Genomic DNA, 19,542 nt, shown 5'->3' with positions numbered 1-19,542 from the left:
GATTGGTTTAGGACAGGTATCTGACCTAAATTGGTTAACTCACAGTGAAGGTCAAGACTTCCATGTTTGTTCCATGTTTGAGGGAAGAAAATGAAGCCCCACATGTAGCCTGGATAAGAGCAGCCATCTTGGATCAGGAACAAGACAGAGGATGAGGCAGACACCATGCAAAACAGAGCCTAGAGATGGAGCGACAACGCTCCTCTGTGACATTGCTGGGTTATTGCATCAACTCTTGCTGGAAATCCAGAACTTTCCGAATTTTTCAGTTACTTGAGGGAATTTATTCCTATATTGTTAAAGGTAATTTGAGTTGGGAATTTGCCTTTCTGACAAGTAAAATAAATCCTAATTGATGTAATATAAAAAAATCTATATTTCTCAGCTGTTCAATTAGTTGAATGAGAAAGTTGTTGCTCCCTTGCATTAGGACTCCCAAATATAAATTTAAATTCTTATAATAAACTTTTCCCACAGTGAAGTATCTATACATGAAACTTAGGCTAAGGTTTTTATTAGAAACAAGTAACACTTGAGGAAAAAAGAAGATCTGAGATAATACTTTCATTTCTATTAAGAAAGAGAGCTCAGGTGAGAGATCTGGCAATTAGTTTTTTAGTGTTCAGCGTCTAAACCCACAACTGTTGACTCTCTTGACTTCTGCCACAATGCACACAGTTCCAACATTTCACTGTTAAGAAGTTATAAGGAAGAAGTGGTGCAAAATTAACCTAGAGGCAATCATTTGTGGCTTATTATACAATCAAAAAAAGGCATAAAATGCATCAATTTTATGAGAGTTACTTGATTCCTGGTGAGGAGAGCTAGGGGATTCAGTTAAGCAGGTGAGTTAAAGGAAGGTATAACTAGGGCTCTCTGAATTAAGTTTTTGAGAGTCCCAAAGTTGTGGTTCTGACTCCTCATCAGGAAAAGAAGCCCCTCCCCCTTCTTCTCCAGTGCAGAAATAAGGCGAGCCTTCGGATTGATGAAATTAATATGTTGCTAGTCTTACTTCTTGGACTTCAGAATTCTTTGGCAACTGGGAGGCACCAAAGTCGCTGATTGGCCCCCCAAACCTGAAGGCTATGGCCCTCAGGATGACAGGAGTCTCACACTACAGAGGAGAGGTCTTCACACGTGCCCCAGTTATTTTACTAACATCGTATACCTTAGGCAACCAGTATGGTAGGAAAACACTTACACCCCAAAGATTCCTTCAAAAACATTTCCCTGGCTCCAAGTGACTCCATTTGTACTTTCCTTTGTTTTACTGTTTCTTTTTCATCCCTTCCCAGTTATTTAAATAAGATTAAGGCCCAGTCATAAGTTTTGGCTTTCTGTTTGGTCCAGTTTGCTCCAGTCTCCTCTTCTTTTGCCTTTCTTCTTCCCACCAAGCAAGTGCTTCTTAACTTTACTAGCAGTATACCTGCTAAAGTATTTTGCATAATATCTGCCCATGGAATAATGATTAAAGAGCAGAGCTCAGCGACTAAAGCATAGCCGTTACATGATAAATGTTAGCTGCTATAATATCACTATTATTAATATTATTGTTATTCTTTTTATTTATGTATTTATTTTTGCTGTGTTGGGTCTTCGTTTCTGTACGAGGGCTTTCTCTAGTTGCGGCAAGGGCCACTCTTCATCGCGGTGCACGGGCCTCTCACTATCGCGGCCTCTCTTGTTGCGGAGCACAGGCTCCAGACGCGCAGGCTCAGTAGTTGTGGCTCACGGGCCTAGTTGCTCCGTGGCATGTGGGATCTTCCCAGACCAGGGCTCGAACCGGTGTCGCCTGCATTGGCAGGCAGACTCTCAACCACTGCGCCACCAGGGAAGCCCTGTTATTCTTTTTATATCAGCTTTTCACACATTTCAAATGTCACTTCAGGGTTAAAAAATACATATCTAGACAATATCTCTGTTTCTTTATTGTATTCAGAGAATGTTATTTATATTTGTGGGACATTATAAATGCAGGTATGCATCACCTAAATCAGATCCAGGATAACATACATAATAATCTAGATTTATACAATTTTGGTAGGTTTCTTTGAAAAAGCTGTTTCTCTTCTTGAAATTTAGATATAATTTAATGACTTTACTGTGTTCTTTTCAAACAAATTCATCAGCTGTATTAAGGGAAGTTCACTAATGTGGTCCTCGTGACAGCTCCAACAGAAGGTGTTTACTGTGAACTAGTGTCTTTCATAGGCTTTCTGGGCTCAGCAGATGTGACCTGACACAAAACGATTCTACTGTGGTTTTATCCACTAGGATTTGTTTTCATTCCTATGCTAGTCTAATTTTTCATTCAAACAAAGAAATTGGTTTTCCATGCAAATTTCCTGACTATCCTTCGCTCCATTTTTCAAGTTCCACAATTTAGTCACATTATTTTCATTTGCCTCTACCAGTTTTGATTTGTATGTTTATTTTAAGTTAAAAAAAGAACAAACAAACCTTTACTCCCTGATCTTTCCAATAAAACTCTATTTCCAGTATTTAATTACAAAAATAGGTCCATTGTGATAGATTTCAGGTGATTTCTTTCCACTTTTATTTTTAAACTAGGAGAAATTTATTGAAATTCTCAAAATTATCTGGCAATTCAATCAGATGCTGTAGCTCATCTAAGTGTGTTCAGCAATTGTCTGTACTGGCATCATTAGCTTCTATCTTCTCATCTGCTATAATTGCTGATTGATGATGAAGTTTCTAATTATAGGCATGTGATGGTCCAGCCGGGCTATACGATGCTTAAGGCTAAGTGAGCGCTTCCTTCGTAGGCTCTCATTCCCTAGCCTGCAAGTGATAAAGGAGAATTTTTAGGGAGTCTTGGCTTATTTGTATCCCACCCTTTAAAACACAACCCCTTGTGAGTTTTCATACACATACAGATACACCAGGTGCCAAAATATTGGTTCATTTACTTCACAATTCAACCAACCAATCATGAAATGCCAAACATCAACAATAAAAGTAGAATTTTTAGGTCACCTTGATCAACAGGTTTAGTTAAGGTTTGGTTTCGATGACAAGTGTATGCATATAGACATATAAGAGTAGTTAATATAAAATTAATAAAAATTGACTAAATTTTATAGAAATTAACTTGAGAAATGTGACATTATGAGCCATATTTTACATAAATGCAACAGAAAATGGGGATTAAACACTAGACTTTATTAAGAATTTGGGGAACAACTAATATAATTTTCCTGATGTTAATAGAAACATTAAAGTTATGACAACCATCTAGTTAAAACTGAGTTACAGTAATAGACTATTTTTGTGAGCAGTTTGGCAAAACTCACCGGAATCACTGGAGAAAGGTTACCTAAAAACATGTGCTGGCAGATGGTTGCCTAAATGATAACTATTGTTAAAATAAAGCTAATACTGCTGTATTTGGAAAAACATGGGAAACAATGGATGTACAGTATCTTATTGTAATCAGTGAAAACACAGGAAACATTCACTTAAGTAACCTATTTCAGTTACTCATTAACCACTGAAATTATAGCTAATACTAAGGAGGAAAATGAATACTGTTTTACTAGGAACAATTCATTTAATGTATAATAAGTAAACAGATTATGAACTTATTTCAGGGAAGCCATGTGCTGTGTTTATAACTTGAGCCAAGACTTAACATGAAAACTCATCTAGCAAGTGCCAGAGACCCTTAATAATTGCCACAATAAGTCATCGTTTACTGTCTGCCTACCATGTGTGAAACTCTGAAATAGGGACTGTAGCAACGCAAGGAACTGTAAGCCATTATCCCTTCCACATTTTGGTCTCATTGTAGATATAGGATTTCACATAAGATAAGGTAATGAAACAAATCTAAGCAGCATGTGCTTAGTAGTGAGTAAATGGTAATGGCAATGAGCATCATCAAAATGGCAAGGTTGGGGATGTAATTTTTCAGCTCAGCTGGTCTGAGAAAGCATATAAGAGATTGGCTTAGGATTGGGTTGAAAAAGATAGGTAGAATAGATACTGCCTTGAAAAGGAAAAGAAAAGATGAACTTAAGGTAGGCAAGACAGGGATGAAATGAAGAAAAGTGAAGAACATTACAAAAGAAATGCAAAGTACATTTTGGTAGGCAGTTTGGCTTCCTGCCAGTTTTCATCCAAGACTGAAGAAATGAGGTGGGGAATACAGATGGAGACCAGATTCTGGGGGGATTTAATTGTAGATATAGGAGCCGTTGAGTAGGGTAGCATTCACCCCCAAAGCTGTCGCCAAAGACACTCTCTCATCCTATCCTTTGTCTTTTGTCACTCTACACCCTCAATCTTTGACCCTATACATAGTCTTGTCCAGTCTGTGCAGCGTTCCATGCTTCATACTTCTAGTTCCATGGCTATATATGCTTTGAAACTAGCAGTCAGATTTCATGTTGCTGCACATTTTTTTGGGCAAATCCAAAAGACCAGGTAGATTTTTACCAAGAAGAGTTTTCTGGGAACAGAACCTAGACTTAGATGTCAAAGGTATTACTGAAGAAGCAATCCCAGGAGATTTCACCATATCTCCCCTTGTGCCCCAAACCTTCTGTTCTTAAATTGAATTCCATCAGGTTTTCAGGTTTTTTCTTTTCCTTCAAGGTCACATCAGCTTATACAATTAACTTAGCTTGGATTCACTCCCAATATCCACCATGAAGTCATTCATTTATGCAAATTTATACACTTAACGCTATGTTGAGAACCATGCCATAGAACCCAAAGAACAAGATAAAAACAAGCTCCCATACAGATCTTGCTTTGAGAAATTGAATATACAAATGGACAATGGCCAGATCATGTATAAAAATAGAATTGTGACCTGCTGCCTGTCCAGGAAACCAACCCCCTTATCTACAATAAATGACCCAGGAAGCCAACCTACTGTTAAGTAGACTTGCAGTAAGCCTGATTGCTATCTCTAATAACAATCCAAGAACCTAAACAATAACTTCTGTAACAGTTGGTGCAAAATGGCCAGGACTTGATTAATAACTGACAGCTTCTCTAATTTTTATCCCTGCTTCAAACTTAGGACCAACCAGAGAAAGCCAAATATGCATCCCTCACCAATCACAAAGGATGCCCAGCATCTAGTTGGCCTGCCTATAGCTTCCCAAGCCAATAGCTTTCAATAAAGGCATACCTTCAGCCTTCCTTTTTTTCCACCATAAACCTTTCCCACTCCTTTACCTACCTTTGAGTCTCTGCCAAAACACAAGTGGCGGTGGCTGACCCCCTTGTTATATATAGTAAGCGCTGAATATATAGCCTTTGCCTTTATCATTGACTTGGTCTTTGTTTATTTCTACACTTTAATGCAAAAGAGTTGCTCTTGGCAGGCAGTTCAGGCACTGTGGTAGAGGTGGGTTGCAAATCTGGAAAAATCTAGTATGTAATAGTAATACACCATTGTATTCTGTTGTAGGTATACACCACTATACGTAACATTTTGTTTATCCATTCATCCATCGATGGAGATATAGTTTCCCTCCAACATTTTGACTGTTGTGACTAATGCTGCAGGGCATCTACATATTTAACTTCATAAAGTACTTATGATGGGACCAGCGTCAAGCTTAGGGCTTTATATATTCTGACTCCCCAAAATACCCTGACAACAATCTGCCGATAAGACAAAGCCGAGTTTCTTACTTACTGCTATAAGGGAGAGCATTACCTTGACAGAGTCTTAGTAGTACGTCAGAGAGGGAAAGGCAATGTTGGGATATTACTGAAATTTTAGAAGACTGGTTTATGGTGGGACTTTCAAAACAGGGGGCTTGATTAGGATTGGATAAAGATCACGACATAAAGGTTAGAATTACTGGGCACAGCCAAGAGAATTTAGAAAGAAGGAGTCCAGGAGTCTGGGAGTGTAAACTATCATTTTATGCTTTCTATTAAAGAGTTATTTGGTCTTTGAGAAAGGTCTTGGGATAAAAAACTATTGTCTTCCAGGCAAGAGTTTCCTGGAATAGTTATGTTGATGAAAAGAGTGGAATAATAAAATCTGCTTAATGTAATAAGCTGTGTAGATGGTTTCTCACACCAATGATTTCATTAACAACACTGGGTGGAGGACTGCTACTCATTATTCTCCAGAAACCTGCCCAAGTTTAGCTAGAAAGCGCTACTGATGAGATTGGTACCCAGGTAGTCTGATAACAGAGTCTGTGTTCTTAACCATTACTCATTACTGCCTCCAGACCCTACTCCTGCAAATTTAGGACAAGTTATAAGACTAAGTCCTTGCCAGGTCATTTGCCTTTGTTCTGATTAACCATTATATAGAACCCAGGCCCAAACCTGAATTGCAGCCCATGATCAGGAGCTCTAGCAACATCCTTTCCATCATCCAGGAGGTCTTTAAGGAGGCCAGCAATGGCATCTGGACCACTGGACCTTGGGACTTAATACTGAATTCCACTGACATGTATCCAGGGGTCAAATATTATTAACTCATACTCTGTCCCAGGCAGAGTGGATCAGAGACTAGTGTGGCCCTGAGGCTGCAGAGACCCTCGCAGATGGAAGAAGCATAAAAATCAGAAGCAAGTACTTCTGCATGCAGGGGAAGTTTGAGAACAGGCTTAACAAAAAGTCAGTGAGAAGTTCTAAGCACTGGTAGTGAGGAATCTTATTGTTATCTATGTGGAGAGTGTGGAACCCCGTGGAAATGGCTTGCAGTGGATGACCAAGAAGTCTTGAGGCACAATATTTGTGAGGAGACTCTGCCCTGAGACAGCAGTTGGTAATACATGAGGGTAAATCAGAGTTGCCCAGACCCCTGGGTGTTGGGGCACCCACAGGAGGACTTAAGGAGCTGCCTGGGACAGAGGATTCAGTAAGCTTCTAACTTGGAGATGGACACGCGAACTGCATTGGATGCTTGAAGGTTGTGATGGTTAATTTTGTGTGCCGACTTGACTGGACTAAGGGATGCCAGATAGCTGGTAAAACACTATTTCTGGTTGTGTCTGTGAGGATGTTTCTGGAAGAGATTAGCATTTGAATTGGTGGACTGAGTAAAGAAGATCCTCTTCACCAGTGCAGGTGGGCATCATCCAATAGCTGAAGGGCTTGAATAGGACAAAAAGGTGGAGGAAGGGCAAATTTTCTCTCTCTGCTTGAACTGGAACTTCTAGTTTCTCTTGCTCTTGGACATCAGTGCTCCTGGTTCTCAGGTCTTTGGTCTCAGATTGGGACTTACACCACTGGCTCCTCTGGTTCTCAGGCCTTTGGGTTTGGACTGGAACTACACCATCAGCTTCCCTGGGCCTCCAGTTTGCAGATGGCTTCTCATTCTCCATCATTGTGTGAGCAAATCTCTCATAATGAATCTCTTATTCTATAAATTTACATAGATCCTACTGGTTCTGTTTTTCTGAAGAACCCTGCCTACTACAAGGGTAAAAGCACTGAATAGAAACCTTGCCTTTGAAGCTTAGCCTAAAACAATAGCCAATCTAAAAAAGCAGTCATCAAGACAATGTTAACTTAGATTCAGCACACTCAAAAAAATAATAACTAAACAGGGAAAAGGTGTGCCTACCTACCATTATAGAAAGATTTATTTTAGAGATGTTTAAAGTTTAAAAACTTGGGTGTCTAAAGCCGAAATCTTTGATTATCTAAAAAGTTATTTAAGGTTGAAGGCCCCGACTGAGTAGTGGCAGGTGAGTGAGGTGTAAAAGAATTACGCTAAATGCTGATTCACCCTTAAATATAAGAAATGCATCAAGAGCAAACATAATGCAATTGCAAGTCTCTTTCATTAAAACTGAAGCGTTCTGAACTGATTAACAACCAGGAGAAGGAGCAATATTCTCTCAGTGGACACCAGTTGGACCCAATTTTGTTTGCTCTTGAGCCCAGTGACAGAAAGATATCCAAGCAGGTGGCTGAATCTTTTATTGGTACAGTAGCCGGCATTCATTATCTTATTGAGAATGGGGTAAAAACCTTTTTGTGTTATTCATGTACTACTATTTATGATCCAAAGGAGCAGTCACTTAATGGCTAGAGTGAAGGCAAACTAATAATAATGGACCAGACTCTCATCCCATGCAATCAAATAGATGTTATTCTCTATTGAGTTATGTGGCATAAGAATCTCACCTAATAACAGTAATAAATAATGGGGTAATTTCCATGCCAGCTGCTAACGGTTTCCTTGCTTCTAACCAGGGTTTTAAATCATGGTATTTCTACCTTCTGGAAACAATGACATTCTCAGACCTATTTTAAAAGTCTGCACTTTTTGCTTTTGATTGCTGCAGACTTTTATGGGTTGTCTCAGAGCCCGGGGTTTAATTTTTAGGTTTCTAAGAGAGGGAAATGTGATCAAAACAGTATTATAAATGGAACTTGATGTGACTGTTAGGGAGGGTTCACTATTTCTCTCCCAAAGACTTTAGGATTTGGGGAACTTTGAATACAAGTCTTCTTAAAGGTAATCTGTATGATGCTTGGGGAAGGATAGGTACTTTGCCAGGAATGCTTATTATGCTAGCGTTTTTGATCTGTCTTTGGTGGTATGGACTGACTGACTAATGAAGTTTAGTAGCATAAGCTTACCTGGTGTTCTGGTTCTAAATCCAAAGGTACGTACTAAGTTGATGGTATATATACACACAGATATATATACACATATATACACATACATATATCATATAAATAAATAATATAATATTTATTTATTTCAATTATTTACACATATATTTTAAGATTCTGGGGATAGCTCAGAAGATGAGAAGCACAATAGAGTCTATATGGGACTTATAAATATTCCTATTTTTTCCTTCAGACTCCATCCCTGTGTCATCTTGGACAATCATTTTGCTGTATTATCTTAGAGTGGTTTTACCATGACTCTAGTGTTCTAGATGCAAGTGTGCCCTAATCCCCACCTCCTTGGGTATAGGTATTTGCTTAATAGTTCTATTTTAACACATCATTGTTTGGATACTACTTGGATTGGTCATATACCTGTTTGTTTTCTTTGCTAGACTGCCCCTTTATCCTCTTTTCTACCTCTTGAGATAGGTGATTACTCCAGTTGATTCCCGTGGAAAGTGAAACACAGAGAACTCTATGTGCCCAAAGTTACAGAGCTGGCAGATGCAGAACCAAGACTGGAACCCTGGCAGTCTAGCTCCAGAGTCCAGGATCTCAACACTCTGCTGCCTCTCCTGTGAAAAGCTAGCACAGTGCCTTAGACATGGTTTGCTGAATGAATCACTATGCTCACAAAGATGGTGTACAAGCATAAGATGGTATTACTAAGAACACGGACTATTTCTTGGGAAATGGGGCAGATGTGGTCCAGGATACCCTTCCAGTTCTTACCTCTCTGAAGGAGTGTCACAACTTTTTGGTCCTTCTATCCCCAGTAATGCTGCTCTGGATCTCTGGATCTCTCTAAGGGAAAGAGGGAATGACTAGTACTGAACTTGCTTCTACGAGCTTGGAAAATTCCTGACATAGCATTCCAGGCTCTAAACCCAAGCAGCCTCCCTTGTAGATAACTTCTGTGGGTATCCCTTGGCAGTGGGGATTGTTCTTATTCATCACATGGAGTAAGAATACCTAACATGTTCTTCGTATTCTCAAGAGTAGGGGAAATAACATGAAATAGAATATTTCTTTTATGGTAAATAATCCATTTGTTGAAAAGAATATTTACTACCATACTTCATTTTCATATCCTCACAGTCTCATTTTAAGGCTTAACAGTTTCTAAATTACAAAAGAACACTTTGAAAAACACTCTGCTACATTCATCCAGAATGTCTTCCTGGTGGCAATACATATGGTGAGTAAGACACTAATTTTGGATACAGACAGATGCTCTTTTGGTTCTCTGAGTGGCATTTTCCTAAACAAACTGCTGAACCTTCAGAAATGAAACCTGTGATGTCTAGCACAGGTTGTACAGAATAGACATCAAAGAGGTTCCAATACTCGTGTCAGATGGGTTCTGATATGCCTGGCTGATGGAAGGATGTGTATTTGTGAGCTCAACTAAAGGAGAGTTGGGAAATATTTAAGCTCTTTTATTTTTATCCCTACTCATGGTAAATAAATAAACCTTTCTAAACAAACAAATGTCATACATCTGAGAAGGATTCTGGTGGCAACTGCTAAAATAAGATTTTTTAAATTAGAACGATAAAATATATGTACTCAAAATAATTGCTATAAGGTTTCTCATAATTATTTTTTGTGAACAGTTTTTTTATTAGCGTAGGAAGAAGCTTAACATTCAAGTGTAAGTTGTCTTGTGTATAGCTCTGCGATTTACCGTCACTCACCGTTACTCCTAAATCCTCCTATGAATCAGATACACATAGGTTCGTCATGAGAATGGTATCTGGTTATTTGTGTTGTGGATTGTGGGTATGTGTATGGTGGAGCTAATCAAAGGAAAGTAACTGTGGCAATCAAGAAATAGAATAAAGCCTTATAATGGAGAACAAAATAAACCACAACAGAAGAAGGAAATCTGAGCCAGATATGACAGAGAGAATAGTAAGACTCCATACATTTATAAAATTCCTTAGTAAGACATTGAATTTTCTAGAGCATGTGAGATGGGATTTTGAGTCAATCTTACTTATATTTTAAGGGTCAGTGTGACCTCAGTTGGTATTTCGGTTAAAATGAATTCAGCAATATTTATTAAGCACTTATGTGTCCGACTGTCTCCTAGGTCCTCAGGGTATGTCAGTGAACAAAAACCATGGTACCTGACCCTTACCAAACTCTTACCATGGCATGATTAGGAACTATGTCAAAGGGCTTATAGGCATCATTGAATTTAACCTTCACCTCTCAGTGAAGATGGGAGATCCAGAGATTAAGTGACTTGCCCAAGGTTACACAGCTAATAATTGGCACTGCAAAGGTCATACTCTTAAGCTCTTCACTGGATCATATAGTTCAGCACCTTGGTTTGAGATGGGTAAACTATTAACCCCACTTTATACATGAGCTGACTGGGGCCCAGAGACACACATGACTAGTCTAAATTATGTTTACAGAAAGTGGTAGAAGGAACCATATCTCACATGTCTAGTTTCTCAGATGGTGCTTCTTCACTGTTCCATATTGCCTTTATACCTGCAAAACTAGATATGAAATGCAATTTGTATACATTTCTAGTATTATAAAACATCATTTAATAGTTGAAATTGTGGAAATAGAATATAAGACTGTCTTCATGGGATAGAATTAATATATCATAATAATGGGTGCAGAATAGTCTTGATTTTAAAAAAATGGGTATTGAATAGTTACACTTGAGCCTTTATTTTTAAGATAGGCCTAAGAAAATATACTGCTAACATTTGAATAGGGTATTATGTTATGTTATTGTTGTTAGTGTTTATAAAGCAATTTTTCCTTTTCAAATTTGAAATACTATTCTAAGTATTCACACTATTTAGCTCATAAGGAAAAAGCCAGACAAATCAAATGAATAAATTATTAAGGTGTCAGTAACGTACTAAGTTATTAGGATGGATGAGACCATTTAAGAATAACCACAATATGAAAATTTCAAATAATTCTCTTTAAGTGGTTCATAATTTCCTTGTCCTCATTACTTCTCCTGTGCCTCATATCCACAAGCTGCAAGTTAATAGAAAACAGGAACACTGGGTGTGTGTGTGTGTGTGTGTGTGTGTGTGTGTGTGTGTATTCAGGCTCAGGATATTACATTTGTGTATCCAAGGATTGGTTATTTTATTCAGTTTATTTGGAATTCAGGAAAGCAGGAAACACATTTAACTCTTAAGCGTCATGGGAATAGGTCACATAATACAGTCAGGAACCTCTCATAACAAATTAAATATAGCCAGGTGTGAGGGAAAATAAATTCCATATGTTTAACAATTATTGGAGCAGATAGAATTTCACTGGAAAATATAAGTGGAATTTGAAGTTCCTTTCATTAAAGTTTATTAAACTGTAATATGTCTGATGGCCATTGGTTATCTGAGAACAGGGTGAAGTTACCATTGTGGGTATTCATTGAAATTACTTTGTACAAACTAGACCTATGACTTTACTTGCTCCAAATAAGCTGCTCTTCCTTCATGGATTAGAATATTCACTGAGTCCTTACAAAATGTCTGGAACTATACTGAATCTTTGGAAACTTCTTTATTCCTGAGAGATGGCAATGTGTCCAGGATTTAAGATGGCAACTGAACTCTTACTCCAGCTGAGGAAGAGCTTTTACAATAAGCTCGACCCTGTGTTAAATTGTAGTTAAGCATGTTCCATGCTAACCGCAAGCCTATGAAGTTCTGTCATTATCCTCTTTGGACAAACGTGGAGATGGAGAGATTTAACAATCCACTCAACTTTCCCCACCCTGTAAGGACTAGTATTTGAATCCAGATCTGCTTGGTTGCAAAGCATTTCTACTGAATCATGGTACCCCTCAATGGGGAGAAATGTGAGGTGACATAAGATGATGAAGAAAAAAGACAGGTAACAGTGAGAAGAATGCCTATATACAAAGAAAGGAGAGTAGAGCAAGGGTGTGAGGTGGTGATAGGCATGGAGATGTAGGAATAAAGCTACTTGGCTACCTCCTGGTTGGTCCTCCTTGTTGCTGGACTTCAGCCATCCTGCATCCGCTGCCAGACCTGACCTCCAGTCCTGAAGCTGTGTTCCCAGATGGTGCCCTCTATCATTTCTGCATCATCAGGGACCTGATATTTCACTTTGTTCCTTCCATTATGGTGCTGCTTCTAACAACCTGAGGCTCAGTCCTGGAGGACCTTGACCTCCTATTATTAGAGCATCTGCCTTTTCCTTGTAGGTTACAAATAATCTCTTGTTTTTAAGATGATGGATTTGTAGTAACTGTCTAAGGTACTATGCTGAGAATAATTTTTCTCTCATTGGGAGGATTGGTTGTTTCATATGTCTGCAGTTAGAGAAGCGGGAGTGTAGGCAGGCATGCTATATATTTGCCATTCTTGTACAGGATAGGCAGGGCTTGACTATGCTTTCTGGCCTGTACTCTAGCTAGTCTGATTTTTAAAGAAACAAAATTATTCCTATATCTTAAATGCATAATGAACAACCATGGTTGTTCATACAATACCTGCTATTGGGGATAGAGAGATGAATGTGACACTGTCCTTATTATACTAATTACCATTTTTAAGCGCTCGACAGTTTTCAAAACATACTCATAGACTCTCTTTTGGTCATCTCAACAAGTGTGGTAGTCAGAATATGGCAAATATCATTATGCATATGTACTCCAAAGAAACAAATCTAATGGAAATTTCCGGCCAAGGAAGAGGATTACTATGGCAGTTTGGGGATGCTTTCAGAGGAAAACCCAAGTCAGAATGGCTTAAGCAAGTTAGGGAAGTCCTCAAGGATGCAGTAGCTCAAGAATATTGAGGCTGTAGTCTCTGCCATTCTCCTGGCCTTTCCCACATTGTGGCAAGATGGCTGCTGTGGCTTCAGCCATCTAGTCAGCAGAAGGAGAAAGCAACAAGGGAAATGTGAAGGCACCTCTGTCAGGAAAACAAAACCTACTTGGTAATCTCAGAAAGTTTCTGTTCACTCTGGCTAAAACTGTGTCACATGGTCACCTCTAGCTGCAAGGGAGGTTATCTGGCTGCCCTCAATAAAATCAAGGTTATATTAACCATGGAAAAAGAAGAGAATGTATATTATGTAGCCAGCTAGCAGTGTCTGCCACAGATACATCTCCAAGCTAATAGATTGGTCGTTTAGGGACTTGAGGTGGAGATGTATTACCATATAAAGAAACATAGTTAAAACCTTGCTTTATAGTTGTCTATATTTACTTAGGGTAATTAATCCCATTTGGTTTCTAGTTTCCAAAAGTACCAGTGCCCATAGCAAGTCTTGCCAACAATAGGCTATGTGCACATGTATGCACATGTGCTTGTATATAGAAGTGTATTTCTATGCATTTTCTACAATATGATTTAACAGCCCAAAGAAACGAGCACCTTACACTGAGAATCACTTCTTTTTTTACAGGATGTCTTTGGCACTAGCTGTGAAGTTAATGAATACTTTTGTGAGAAACGTGCTCCAGTAAGGAATATTTCTGTATCACGGAAATGAAAGAATGTCTTAAAGTACAGCCCCTCAGGATATCAAGAAGTTTCCCGTTGATTTGCTTCCTGCTAAAGAAGGCACATGATTCAGCAAGGTAAGAAATGAAAATCATTGGATATAAACGTTTGCTACCAGGAACACATGCTGGAAGCTAGCAGGGCTTAAATTCAGGAATTTAGGATTTAGAAGACAATGTACTTCACATCTTGTACTTGCTTCATTCTGAAAAAGATTGTAATGATTTTCTGGGGAGGAGAAATTACGTCTTCTTAGTAATGAAGAGTGGAGGATGAAGACCAAAGGAAAAGAGAAAAGGAAAAAGAAAAGGAAAAGAGGGAAAGAGACTGGAGAAGGACAGTGACATTTATTAAATGTCTGTATGCCAGGAACTGTGCTTGGGGTCTTGAATATATTAAGCTACTAAATTCAAAGAACAAGCCTACAAACAGGTCTTTATATTCCAATTCTATAGATAGGTAACCTGAACTTGAGAGAGATTAGGTGAATTTTCAAAGGTCGCATAGGAAGTGAGTTGGAAGGTCAGATCTTGCTAATTCTAGAGTCTGTGCTTTTTTCCAACTCTGCCCTGTAGAAAAACACTACAACTAACTCTTAGTTTAAAAAATGTACTAGACACACAACCTACCAGTTTCCAACATTTCCTTCCCAACTCTGACCAGTTCCTACTTCATTTCATTTCACTCAGCTTCAGTCCGTAGGAAGAATGCTTCCAAATGCCATCTCTAGAGATTAAACTAACAGAAATGGGAAGAGGCATGGCTGGCATTAAATCTCTCCAGACCACCTCTCTTCTCTACCTTAGTCCCCGGACAACACCTTTTAGGCCCTGTACGAGGAAACCAGTTCATAGACATATTACAATAGATTAGCTGTTAGGAGCATAAGCATTTGTAATGCAAATGTACAAAATACAATTTTAGAATAATACTTTGACGTTAAATCTGAACAAACCAGTTGCTTCTCTTTCAATGTGGCATTCTGGGTTTGTACTAACTTGTACCAAGTAGGCAAAGAACTGAAGGTGGCTGAGCAGGCTGCTCAAGAGCTGAAGAGGTGACCCCAGTAGTAACTGTAAACAAGTCTTGGTTCCCTATGACTTTCCACGTCTCACCCCATGTTATGATCGTACTGTGGGAATTTTCCCATCTGAGGTAAATTAGTTATATGCTGTAGATCACAAGCTCTTACACAAGCTGTGCTCCAGATTCAGAAGGAGCCCCCCAAATATGAGCATGTGCGTTTTAAACTTAAGGAATATTATTAATATGGGCTACATAAAAATGCCCTGAGCAGTGAATGAAGATTCGGTTTACTGCAGATTCTTCCCTCTCAGAGGGAGTTCCTCAGGTCAACCAGTTTGTAGGTAAGTTAGGGTTAAAGTTAGTGATAGGGCCTTCCAGGCGTCTCTTTTCTGTTTTTCACTCCACAGTGTGAGAGGAATTAAAGTGAATGAAGGAGGTTCCTCTCTGGCTCATCACTAATTCTCGCCTCTAGCATTTGGTTGAAGTGCTGTGGACCATGTAGTTTGAAGCTAGCACCCCTCGATTTGCCTCCTCTGGGTGTTCCACACAATGGTTGGGAGCATGTTTACCTTAATGAATTTGCCTTCTAGACAGCTGATATATCTGTCCACCCATCAGTTCACTTTTCAGACAGGAATTGTCATTCACTCTAGCTAACAGTATTGGCAGCTGTTCCCTTTCGGTTACCCCTGGTTAACCCACCTGCTTAATGGGTAGACTGTTATGATAGGCACATATGGGGTGGATTTAGGTAGCTATGATTTTGTCAGACAATGAAACAGGTATTTCCCTTATTTTAAGAAGTGTTACAAGGTAGTGAGTCTGTGCTTCCTCCTCCTCTCCCACCCTCTGCACCGCCTCTAACACAACTTGGCCCAGCTGCTTTATGTTAAAGCCAAGGTACAAGGCCAGCCTTGTGCATGTGTGATCTGTGCAGTCCCACCAGGTCCCCTGTTCAGAAGGGCCCACAGTCGTGGGTGCCGTCTTGAAACTCTTAATAACTTTTTGACAAGGGGCCCGGCATTTTAATTTTGCGCTGGGCCTCGCAAATTTATGTAGCTGATCCTGCCTAGATTATCTGCTTTCAAATCACCAAAAGCAAATGGTTGGAGAGAATGAGAATAGAAGGTGGCAATTTTATAATCCCAGAGACCATGCACTGTGTTCAGACGCAGACACAAGAGACATGATGAGTGTGAGTTGAGCAGGCGCGCAGGACGTGGAAGTAGTTTACCAACTTGCAAGTCACATTTTTGCATCAGACTTAATTATAGGGTTTATAACGTGAATTCCTTGAATAGAGATAGACTTGTAATTGTGTCATTTGAAAAATGCTTTCCAAATGCAGATGCTTTTTGGAGTTCTTGGTTCTTTATTTCTGCTCCCCCATAAGCTCAGATAATCACAGGTTGATGGCAAACCTGGTGTGCGACAGCCAGAGTAACTGGAGATACAGGTCCTCGGCACCCCGGGGTGAAGCTGCCTCTTCTTTCTCCCAAGCATCTTTCCCATCTGCCTACTTGCTATATAGCTAACATGCAGCAGACTGTCAGGCGCCAGATTTTGTATTTATTTGAAAATATCAACAGCAGTCTTGCTATTGCCATCTTTCGAGAAACGTAGCCTATATCATGTCTGATTTGGGATGCATAATTTTCAGCAGCAGGCATATCTTCCTCTTTTCCTTAAGTCATATTACCTTTCTCTTGATTGTTTGCTAAATCCCATCATTTTGTATTTCCTGAATCTATCCCCTGCTGGTGCCTAGCTTTTTCCACTCCCTTACTTCAGTCCCTCAACAGTTCTCTCATGGATAACTAATGTACTGATCCTTAACTGGGGTCGGATTAGTCCCCATCTGAAACATACTCCTTACCAAAACCTATATACTATTGTACATATTGTACATGGTGTCTTATGTACCATGTACTATTCTAGGCACTAAGGGTACAAGTTGAGGATTCCACGAGTCCAGGGAGGACTATTTACAGAGACTAAAACTTGAATGGCGCACTCTGAAAATCCTTTTGAGCCAAGAGTTGGAGAAAAGAGTGGCCCTGTATGCAGAGCAAGAAATTTCAGGAAAAGTAAATATTATGCTCCTTCTTTGGTTATGAACAATCTCAGCAAATAACTTCTGAAGAGCAATTCCTTCTTCATTAGTATCGGGGTATTAGTTTTGTCAAAGAAACTTGAATATCTTCTGGTTCGAGGGCTTTCTAGAAAGTCTCCCTTATTGAAGATCCTTCTTCTCCATGCTTATTTTCCTTAGAATCAAATACACATGTTGGTTTCCTCAGCGTGCCGTCTCATAGAGTTTTTTTGTTCAGTTCCTTGTGCAGATGTAAACAGGCCTAATAAATACATTAAATTTTTTATTGTGGTAAAATACATGTAACATAAAATTTACCATCTTAACCACTTTTAAGGGTACAGTTCAGTGGCATTAAGTACATTCACATTGTTGTGCAACCATCACCACCATCCGTCTCCACAATTCTTTTCATCTTGCAAAACTGAAACACCATACCCATTAGACAATAATTTCCTATTCCCTCCCTCTCCTGGGTACCTGGCAACCACCCTTCTACTTTCTGTCTCTATAAATTTGACTACTTTACCTACATCGTGTAAGTGGAATCATTCAATATTTTTCCTTTTGTGAATGGCTTATTTCACTTAGCCTAATGTCCTCAAGGTTCATCCATGTTACTGCATGTGTCAGAATTTCCTTACTTTTTAAGGCTGCATAATATTCCATTGATGGTATGCACATACCATATTTTGTTCATTCATCTGTTGATAGACTCTTGGGTTGCTTCCACATTTTGGCTACTGTGAATAATGCTGCTGTGAACATGGGCGTTAAAATATCTCTTTGAGTCCTTGTTTTCAGTTCTTTTGGGTGTATATCCAGAAGTGGAATTGCTGGATCAATGGTAATTCTATTTTTAATTTAGTAAATACATTTTAAAAGCTCCTGATTCATATTCTTTTCTCAGTTTTTCATTCCCTGAACTCTGTTCATCATTCTTGGTTCTAAGAGGGTATAGTGATAACCCTGGTGGGTTATGGGGAGGAAAAGAGCCTAGAGATTAGGGAGGCAGACAGTGAGACAAATATTCTCCCCTCACCCAGCCCCTATTCCAGACCACTATGTCAGGGAGAGGGTTGTATCAGATAGGTTGAAGGTAAAGTTGAAAGCAGAGGGGAGTTTGCTTCATTTCTCATTTGGGATTCACCTCAAAGGGTAATCTCACCATCACTAGGGGCAACCATATTGATGTAAAACTGGTAGATGAAGAAAATAGCTAAAGGCACTCATGGGTGAATTTGAGCAAGAATAGGGTACAATTTATAGATATGGGCATTAAATGGCAGACTTTGGGGACAAGACAGGGAGTGGCTAAGACAAGACAGCCTGCAGGGTGGATAAGAATGGTACTGCAAGCTGAGGGTGGATCATGATGTCAGGGAGACCCAGATCTAGGGAAAACAGACCTCAAGTTCACCAGTTACAAATGCCAATATAACAAGCAAACAAATGACACAACAGGCAGGCAAAGAATACAATCACTGAAGGTGACAGAGAGAAGGAGCAGGGAGCACTGCTAAGGACTGAATTATCTGAAAGAGACAGTTGTAAACAAAATTATCATTAATGAAGAAGATTTGGTTTCCTCACTGCCCCAGGGTATAGTGCATGAGGAAGATCAGAGCGGTTGTAAGAATATATATTATTATACAGATTATGATGCTGATAAACCTACAACCATGTAGATTTCCTCATTTATAGATTAAGTATGAGACTGCAGAATTGAAGGGAAGTAAATATAATAAACACATCAAAGTATTACACCCATTTTAGTGTAACCTCATAATTAATTTGACATTCTGTTTTATTTGGGTGAGAAGACCTGGTCTGAGTTTTTTTTTTTCCCCTTCATTTACAAAGTGGTTTTGGGGGGCTGCTCTCTGTAAGTCTCACTCCTACTAATATTTAGAAGGCATGAGTCCCAGTGGAAAGTATCAGGGGTTAGGCACATAAATTACTGGGTTTTTCCCACTGACATGGACTATCATTGAGGAAAATAGCTTAATAAATTGAAGAATGAAGTTGATCACCTCAATGAATCATGGTAGGTTTGGTTATACACTGACTTGGTGGGAGAATTTTAAGAGTTTATTGAGACTGCTCAGGGCTTCAGAATGGAGAATGACCTCAGGAGGAGGGGAGAAAAAGACCCCTCTCCCCACTACCACGTTCAGTGATGCATGAACGATCAGGGACTTCCTCTTCCCTCCCTCTGAGGGAGCTAACACAGGCTGCAGCCCTTTACGATCAGGTAGTATTTCAGTA

This window comes from Balaenoptera physalus, assembly GCF_965194825.1.
Source record: "Balaenoptera physalus genome assembly, chromosome: 6".
Lineage (NCBI taxonomy): Eukaryota > Metazoa > Chordata > Mammalia > Artiodactyla > Balaenopteridae > Balaenoptera > Balaenoptera physalus.
The sequence above is the reverse complement of the archived record's forward strand: the minus strand, read 5'-3'. Positions refer to the sequence as shown.